The sequence below is a fragment of the Apium graveolens genome, chromosome 4 (genome assembly GCF_009905375.1).
Source record: "Apium graveolens cultivar Ventura chromosome 4, ASM990537v1, whole genome shotgun sequence".
NCBI classification, from domain to species: Eukaryota; Viridiplantae; Streptophyta; class Magnoliopsida; order Apiales; family Apiaceae; genus Apium; species Apium graveolens.
Window position 1 is genome coordinate 175,405,240 of NC_133650.1, and position 9,585 is coordinate 175,414,824.

Consider the following 9,585-nt stretch of genomic DNA (forward strand, 5'->3'; position numbering starts at 1 on the left):
ACATATCCTCAACACCAATTCTACCAAACGATATTCAAACCCGACTCGTAATTATATACATTATTACAATACAATAACACATCCTGTAATAACCCCAATTTTTGGAAATTTTTGAAACCCTTATGAATAGTATTTTTGCTGAATGAGAAAACTTTTCATGCCACACTATGTAGGGGTTCTGATATGGATATTCTGAGATTTTATTAGTACTCTATATGGTATATAAGTGTATGTAAAGATCGTCAGAATCCAATTCTGAACACTTTGATTTTTTCCCGGAAATCCACTAGATACGGAGAGAATTGAGTATAAGGTAACAAGATGAAAAGGATTTAAATTAAAGGATTATAATAGAGGATCATAAAAAGGAATATAATGTATTGAGAAAGGTTAAGGGAACCTAAGTAATAAGATCCCGGGTATGATCCTTCAAACGATAAACGAAAACGAAAGTTAAGCGAACCGTATAACAGATCAGCGGTCATTAGGCAAACAATTAGGAAGTTGATCAAAAGGATAAGAGAGGATGGTGTCATCCAACCAATAGAAAGAGGACAAAGGAGGGGTGATGACATCACAAAGTGATGCAAGCATGACATAAGAGGGAAGGAAATGTGGTGGAATATTAACCACACAAAATCAAGGGTAAATGGGTAATTGACCTAAAACAAAACAAAAACCTAGCAACCAAGCAAAACAAATCACAAAACACCAAACCCTCCATTTCTTCATGAAGCTCTCGGCTTCTTTCTTAAGAAATGGGAAGTCCAAGCTCCTCCACTTGCTATTTTACAAGGTAATTATCCTAGCTTCTCCTAGTTAAGTTACATACTTCCTATAAGTTTAAGCTTCTAATTCCAAGCCAATCTTTTTCTAGAAATCAAGGAAGAAGATGGTGAATAGTACTTTCTTGAAATTCATTTTTGTGTTCTTGATTTCTTTGAAAGAACAAGCTTGTAGGAGGTTAGATTAAGGCTTCCATGGGCATTCCAAGGATCTTTCATGGATTAAAAGCTTCAAGGAAGGTATAACTCTTCATGATCTTAGTTTTAAGTTCGTTGTTTAGATTTCCTAATGTTGAGATGATGGGTTAGTGTAATGGGTTTGTAATCATGTTTAAAGCTTGTTATGAGTAGTTTAGTTGGTGAGAGGCATGATTATTGTGTGTTTAGAGATGGGTTGATTTTGTGATATTTTTGGAGTTGGAAATCTTGGTTATTAGTTAATGAACCTAAGTAAAGCTTTTAGTTCATGTGGTGAATAAGTATAAATTGTTAATGTGGATTTGTTGGGGCTGTTATGATGTGGTTTGGATGGATGTTGGTTGTATGATTGATTTGAGGTTGAATTGTGGTTGGTTTTGAATGGTTTAAATTTGGGAAATCACGTAAACATAGCCGTCGTAACGTCCGGTTTTCTTTAGACTGTTTTTGTGCATAACATTAGGACCCGAGAACCCCCTGCTAGATTATGACCATTGCCATGTCTAGATAGCTCGTGTTACGAGCTTCGTTTTGATATGTAGTTCGTTCCATTCCGATGCACGGTTTAGGAGAAACGACCATTTTAAGTAACGGCGTTTCGTGAACGAAACATTTCCCCTCGCCTTACTTTGAAACATAGGTTAAAGACCAAAAAGGGTTAATTAATGTATGAAACAATTATGGTAAGAGTGTTAGGCAGTTGGTAAGACACTCGTGAAGGAATCGCCTTAAAACTCGTGTGACTTAAGAAAATCAGTAAGCGCAAAACAAGCGTTAGAGTCTAAGTTAGTTAAAGTATAGATTTACAAGTGACTTTGGTTTAATTCCAACTTACTTGTTGTTTATAGGTTACCAGACTCGTCCCGAGCCATTCGTAACCCCCAGTCGCTCAGGCAAGTTTTCTACCCGATATACTGTTGTTGTGATGTAAATATATGTATATGCATTATCTTGTGATAGTGCATGATTGTTATTAGCAAATTTTGCGATATATTGGAGCATGCTGATATGGTATATATGCATGTCTGTTTCGTAATCTGGTTATCTATCTGTTGATTTCAATGCTTATAGTTGCATAATACCTATGCTAGAAATAAGCAAGTAGTTGCGTATACCCTTAGTATAGGGGATAAAAGGTGAACATATTTCTAAACCGGGAGTCGATGTTCCCGAGTATATTATATATATATATTTATATATATATGGATATAGTTTTTAAAACTATTGATCGAATAAGGTTTATTCGATACCTTTATTTTACTTAATTGAATATTAATTTGAGTATTCATTCGAGGGCTTATGACTCAGTTTAATTTATTATTTGAATATTATTTGAATTCATTCAAGGGCTTATGACTCAGTTTATTTTATTATTTGAATATTATTTGAATATTCATTCGAGGGCTTATGACTCAGTTTATATTATTATTGAATATTACTTGGATATTCATTTGAGGATGTATGACTCCTTTATTTTATGAATATTATTTATAGTATTCATTCGAGGTATTATGACTCCGCTTATTACTTAATAATATTCTTTATTGTATTAAAGAATAAGGTGTCGATAATCAAACTTATTTTTGATTATTCAAATAAAGATATTACTTTCGTATAAGTATATCTTTGATTATTTGCTATTCATTCAAGTATAAGTTTTCCAACTTCTACCTCAATTATTCTTATGGGAATATTATTTAAATAATAATATTCAGATATTTCTTTCATATCGGGACTGATTTATTTTAATAAATCAGTATTACTCCAAACATTCTAAAAAAAAATGTTTTCGAGTCTTCAAAATGATTTTTAAAAGTTAGAGCGGATCCCAAAACTCATTTTTATATTTAAGATCTTCCTTTCAAAGGGGATTTAAATATTCGCTCAAAACCTGGGGAATCCGGCTCAGTGGTGTATTTTATATTCGCAACGAGGTTGCTGTTTTGGTAAATGAATTGATTACTTACCCAACGTTCGGGAAGTAAGTCCATCTATCGAGTCGGCATAAGCAACATGGGCTCAGTGGGCGTCCATGATAGTGTAAGTGGCTCAGTGGGAGTCCATCAAACGCATAAGTGGTTGTTTGGCAGTCCAGCATAAGGTCCTATTGCGACCAGGGTGATGACCAGTGGGGAATTCGTCCATCTACTAGTAGAAAAGGTTACTTATTGGTATCTTTGCCTGATCAGCAAGATATCAGGTTTATGCCAAAATTCTTTCCTTTCCAAATTTATTGGATATTGCAATTCTGTTCATACTTTACATGACAGAGGTTTTCAGGAAACGTATGTATACATATAGGTGTATATATATATATCGGGACTTAATGAAGTATATCATAACTTCATTTCCTTCAAAATATTTCAAAGATTGAATCTATTCAAGTCTTATCTTGTAGTCTCATCAGTGTGATGAACTTTTGAAATTAATTATAACTTGAACGGTGGTAGTTCAAGTAGTATTTGGAAAAAGATATAAATATATTGGAGTATCTTGTAACTTCATCTTTTAAACTTATATCTAGTAAATGATTATCTTATGTATGACAAAGATTTTCAGAAAAACGTTGAGACAAGGTTAGATGTATTAGATCACCTTGCAACGATATTTTTATACAGTTATAAACTGGAACTTTGTGTATATTATGCATGGAAGAGAACTTCCAAGATTTTGAAAAGTATATATGTATATATACTAAATATTTTGTGACTTCATCGCATTAAAATATCAAACTTGGTTCATTTCTTTTGACCAAGACTTTCATGAGTACTATGAGAAGGCTCATATATTGTTAATCATTATACATATTATTTTGGTGGGCTTGCTGCTCACCCTTGCTTTCTTCTTTCATCACACAACATCAGATAGACAAGATGAACAGGACCAAGCTCCCAATTCGCGAGCGGATAGGAAATATTCCGCAGTTTCCTATAGGCGTTGATGTCGCTGTAGCTGAGGTAGGAACTACCAATAGGCTAGGCTTTCAACTTTTGATGTACCAGATTTATGTATATTTATGAATTGTAATAATGGCAAAGAAATGTAAATTTATTCGGAAAACCTTTTAAGGTGTATTGGCAGATAATTGTGGAATAAAATGACTTGTGGTTATTTTTGGATGTTCATCTCTGAGACTATAACGTGTGGTGTGTGTGTTTATTGTGGGGTCACAGTACAGAGTAGTTGAGTAATTATTAAGATTGGGTGTTATTAAGGGAAATGGAACTCGTGACAACCCGGATCCCCGACCCCGGATTTGGGGGCGTTACAGAAATGGTATCAGAGCTAAGCATTATAAACCTCAGAGATGAAGTGACGTTAAGATAATAAGTACACTAAGATAAATAAGAACTCTTGCCAAGTTCATAGTCGGACTACCTAACGTAGTACTGACAGTTAAAACCCTTATGGGAACCCTTATAAATATCGTGATAGTAGCGTAGTTCGTTATCATATATGGTAGCGGGACTCCGAACCCTGAGGTTGAGAAGTGACAGCGCGATGATGTTTTATTACTAATTGGAGATCGGATTATGGATCCGATAGAGCGTCCTAACGCAGGACCGGATGATGTTCATATTGAGGATGTAATGGTTGAGGATGTTGTCCTAGATGGGATTGTTGCTGAGGAGGATCTCGTGGAAGATCCTAGCAAAAATGAATAAAGGACCATTGAGGAATTGATGACCATGGTTAGGGAAACTACCAGAGGTAGGATTGGCCAGTCACTACCGGAGGTTCGTTCAAGTTTGTAAAGATAGTAGCCCCTTTAACACGGCTTACTCGTAATACTGAGAAGTTTGAATGGACAGAGAAATACGAGAAAAGCTTTTAACAACTAAAGCAAAGGTTGGTGACGGCCCCTATGTTGGCATTGTCGGATGGAAAAAGGAGATTTTGTGATTTGTATTGACGCTTCGCATAAGGAACTAGGGTGCTTCTTATACAGCACAACAAGGTAATCGCGTATGCGTCAAGACAAATAAGGGAATTTAAAATTCGATATCCCCACCCATGAGCTTGGGCTCATGGCAATAGTTTTGCCCTAAAGATTTGAGGCACTACTTGTATGGAGAGAAGTGTGAGATTCACAAACCATAGGAGCTCTAGTACATTTTTACGTAGAAAGAGCTCAACATACGCCAGAGGAGGCGGTTAGAGCTAATCAAGAATTATGATTGGGAGATTCTTTATCATTCGGGGAAAGCCAATGTGGTGGCTGATGCCCTTAGTAAAAAGGAGAGACTCAAGATAATAATGTCTTTGGGAGAGTTTATAAGAGATTTTGAGAAAATGGAAATAGAAGTGAAGGTAACCGGAGCCGGTACCGAAAAGCCGTTTGAGATTGCAATACAGTCCGAATTATCGGAAGAGAACATATTGTGCCAGAAAAAGTGATGAATGAAGGCAGAGAGCCAACAATTAGATAAAAGATTAATAGTGAGAAAGATGATAAAGGAATAATGAGGTATTCCTACAGAATTTGGGTTCCAAATGTTCAAGAGCCTAAAGATGAAATCTTAGATGAAAGCTAGTTTGAGGAATAAGATTTAGAGCAAACCCTGAACGTGATAGTCGGGGAGGTCGCCATCAAGATAGAAGGAACCCATAACATAATGAAGTGGAAAATGAGGATTTTAACATATAAGATAACCCCAAGTATGGGAGAAGGATGAAACATTTCATATTAAGGAAACAGAAAGCCGAGTAAGGAAAGGAGACCCGAGATGGTACCCCTATACGGCAATTCATGGACCTGTCTAAAGAGAACTTAGACTATTATCCCCAACCACCACCCTGAGGAGACAGTGCGGTAGGAAATTCTTTCAGGACCTTTAAGTCGCTAAGCTCTCAGAGTTCCAAGGAACAAGCGAACCCAGTAGAGGCGAGAGCCTGGCTAAAGAAAATATAGGAATCATTTGAGATTCTAAATGATGGACGAATCACAAAAGACTGTTTTTGTCACTTACCCTCCTAAGAAAGAGGCCACCCGCTGGTGAAAGGCCAAGGAAGGCACGGAGCAAGAGATTATAATAAACTGATTTAAGTTTAGACAATTATTTTCGGGAAAGTACTTCCCAAGGTTATGGAGGTAGTGTAAAAGCTTTGGAGCTAGAACAAAAGCGGATGAGTATGATGAATTATGAATCTAAGTTGTAAAAGTTATCAAGATTCGTTCTGAGGACACGAATCCAGAATGACGGGATATTTGAAATCAATGCTTATGTTGTGTTGGTTCATGAAATAATGATAAGGGAAAGGAAAATAAAAAGAAACTGAAGTGGAAAGGAATATAAAGGCAATAGAGTTTGAGGAATGATAAGGAAGTTGGGTATGAGGAAACCCTAAAGACTCGTAGCAATAGAAATAGAAAAGTATGTAATCGTCAGGATGAGGGTGATTCACCATGAGTTAAATTGATGGTTGAAGGCATAAGAGATAAATATATTTTATCCCCTGTAAGTTGGGAGGATTTGAGGAAACCTTGAGATAGTTCGAAGGATAAATATTGAGACGCGGATAGACTGAGGAGACAAGGAAGTAAGAAATTAGGAAAATTGGATGAAGGAAGTGACCTTCAAGAATGTGAAGTGTAAGAGCGGTGGCATGATACCCAGAAAGGGAGACGCCAGGTATGAGAGATATCCCAACATTGAGATGACTGTTGAGATAAACAACAAAAGTAAATAAGGAATTATTAAGAAGAAGTTCACGTTAAACATGACCAATATCTTCCAGAACATCCTTGTTATCGTTACCAAATTAGGCAAGACAAGCGGATAACCGTTGTTATCTTTTGGAGGCCATATTGATTGACCCCATTTTGAATACAGATGTTATTGTGAAATTAGGCATATACTATCGAGGTGGGAATGATTGAATAAGACACCCTTGTCAGGGATATATGACTTGATTTATCCATGGAAGGATGCAGGTACCTTTTAAAGGTGGAATTAAGGATAGAACATCGGTAACTTAAAATGAATCCTAGGGGAATGCATAAAGGTTGGCATTTCACCCTTAATAGGGACATCATGAGTTTTGACAGTATGATTTGGAAAGGGGTTAAGGTAACAACAACCTTTAAGAATCAGTGGAGAAATTTTTCAGAAGTATATAGACAATGGTTCTAGTAATAGTAAATGGTATTTTGATATGCCCTGTATCTAGGGAATACCGGAGGAACGATTGAAGGATAACCTTAGAGGTTTTAAAAGGAGAAAGGTAATATTCAAAATTCTCAAGAATAGAAATGTTGATAAAGGAAATATGACGTAATTATAATGTTGCCAAGTGGGGCACGTGTTAAACCACGAGAAAGTATGGATCGAACCAGTAATGGTCGAAATTGTTCAGGGCAATTAGGACTTAAGATAAAAGATGTTCTAATTATGATTGAGAGTCAGTCATGACAGTGATTAACCTCTAAAGACTGAGGGGATAACTTATGGAAAAATGGTAATTTTTTTTTACTCATCAGATTTTAAGGAAAGCATTTTCACATAAGCTATGATTGAAATAAGGTAGAAAATTTATTTGGAGGTGGTTAAAATGACATTGACTGTAAGGAAATTTTACTATCGGGAAAGGCCAAAGAGGTGGCCGACACTTTAAAGGTAAGAGGATAATTATTGGCGCTTGTGCCAAAGGAATACAGTGATGATGGTTAAAGCTATGAAGGTTGTATTATGGTTTGGAAGATTGACATTCCTTCTGATGACTGTGCAATATCCAACCGTAATAGTAGTTGGTAAAGGTTTAATTCGTGTAATCGCCATGAGCGGGCTATCTATCTCAGAAGATACTATCTTGAGATAAGCCAGGACCATGTTTCAAAAAGGACTAGATGAACCCTTGAGTTAAGTCTTCAATTTAAGGCATATGATTTAGAATGGTATTAACCTGCTATCGTTGCTTTGATGGAAACTCTTCTGCAATTTTATCTGCTTCATGTCATGTATGTATGTCAGGATCAGGAGTGTCTTCATGAATCAGAAATGGTGATTATGTTACCTCCTTAGAAGGATTTGATACGATATGTATGGACTCCGTATGGTTAGCTATTAAGACTTCATGGAAAATGAATGACTACAGTAGGTCAGTGGTGGACCATAGTAAGGCAGCAATGATTCTGCGAGTATTGAGCTGATTACAACCGTGAGAGTTGTATTGGAATGGGTGTTGAGATTGAGTACCACTAATCGGGTCGTGGTAGTGTATAAGTTATCATTGATAGACTAATTAAGTAGAGTATCTACCTATTGTATATTTATTCTTTCTTATCAATAGAGAGTCGTATTATTATACGAGGAGGGATGCGGTGCAAGCATAGAACTCTAATAACGATGATGTCTAGAATGAGATCCCAGGTTCGATTTTCGAAATCGAGGGAGTTTCAAAGGTGATTGTGTATAAGCTCGAGGAAGAGCATGGGTCCGTAGAATGATGGACGGAATAGAAAATATTTAGGCATGTGAAATACGATGCTATAATACTTGATGTTGATATAAATACTCATATGTTTCGTTCTCCTATGACAAACCTCTATAGTTCAGAGGTAGGTTCCAAGCCAGATATTTTGTGGCAGTATATTTTTTTTTCATATATACAATTCTCTTCAATTCGTTCTTTTCTCTTCTTTTCATTTCATGTAAGCTGAGAAGAACAACCCTTCCAGAAAGGGGAGGTATTGCCGAATGACTATCTATCTGTGTGATAGAAGCCTAGTAGGATACCATCTATTGTTTAATTGCTTGTCAAGTACTAAAGGCTGGCCACCTTCTGTACTAACTATGCGATATAACAAGTGTTCATGATTATAGTGATCTCTCAACAAATTCCTTTACTTCTATATGAAGGATTAAGCTTTCGAAAATAGAAACAGCTGAAAAAGGAGTAATAAAGTTTTGGTGGTATTCGGAATGGAAACACATTCGTGATACTAAGGTTGACGTGGTTATTAAAAGGTTATAGAACGCTAACGAGCCAAAGGTATAACCAGTATAATATTAGGAACGGAAGGTAATAGCGATTACGAACTAGAAAAGAATGGGTATTGAGAAGCAAAAGCTCTAATGCTAAAAGCTATAATGAGAGTCTGTGCAATAGACTTGAAAGAATTTGGAATGATCACTTAACGCGGATTAAGTTATCTTACGACAATAGATCATATGTCATTATCGAGATGTCGCCTTATGAGATCCTTGAGGGAAGACAATGTCGATCTCCCTTATGTTAGGATGAAGATGTAGAGCGCAAGATGCTCGGACCTGCAGTAGTCCAAAGGACCAAGGATATGATAAATCTAATCAGAGGATGGCTGGTAGTAGCCCAAGATGGGAACACGAAGTATGTTGATTTAACACGAAAGGACAAGGAATGGGAAATAGGGGACCTAGTAATGTTATAGGTATCCCTTGGGAAAAGGGTTGATGAGATTCGGAAAGAAAGGAAAGCTAAGTCCACGAATTGTTGGACCCTTGGATATATTAAGACGTATTGGGAGGATAGCATATGAGCTAGCCCTAACCCCGAACATGTAGCAGGTCGTAACATGTTCCACGTATCAATGTTAAGGAAGTGTAATTCAGATGCCAGATAA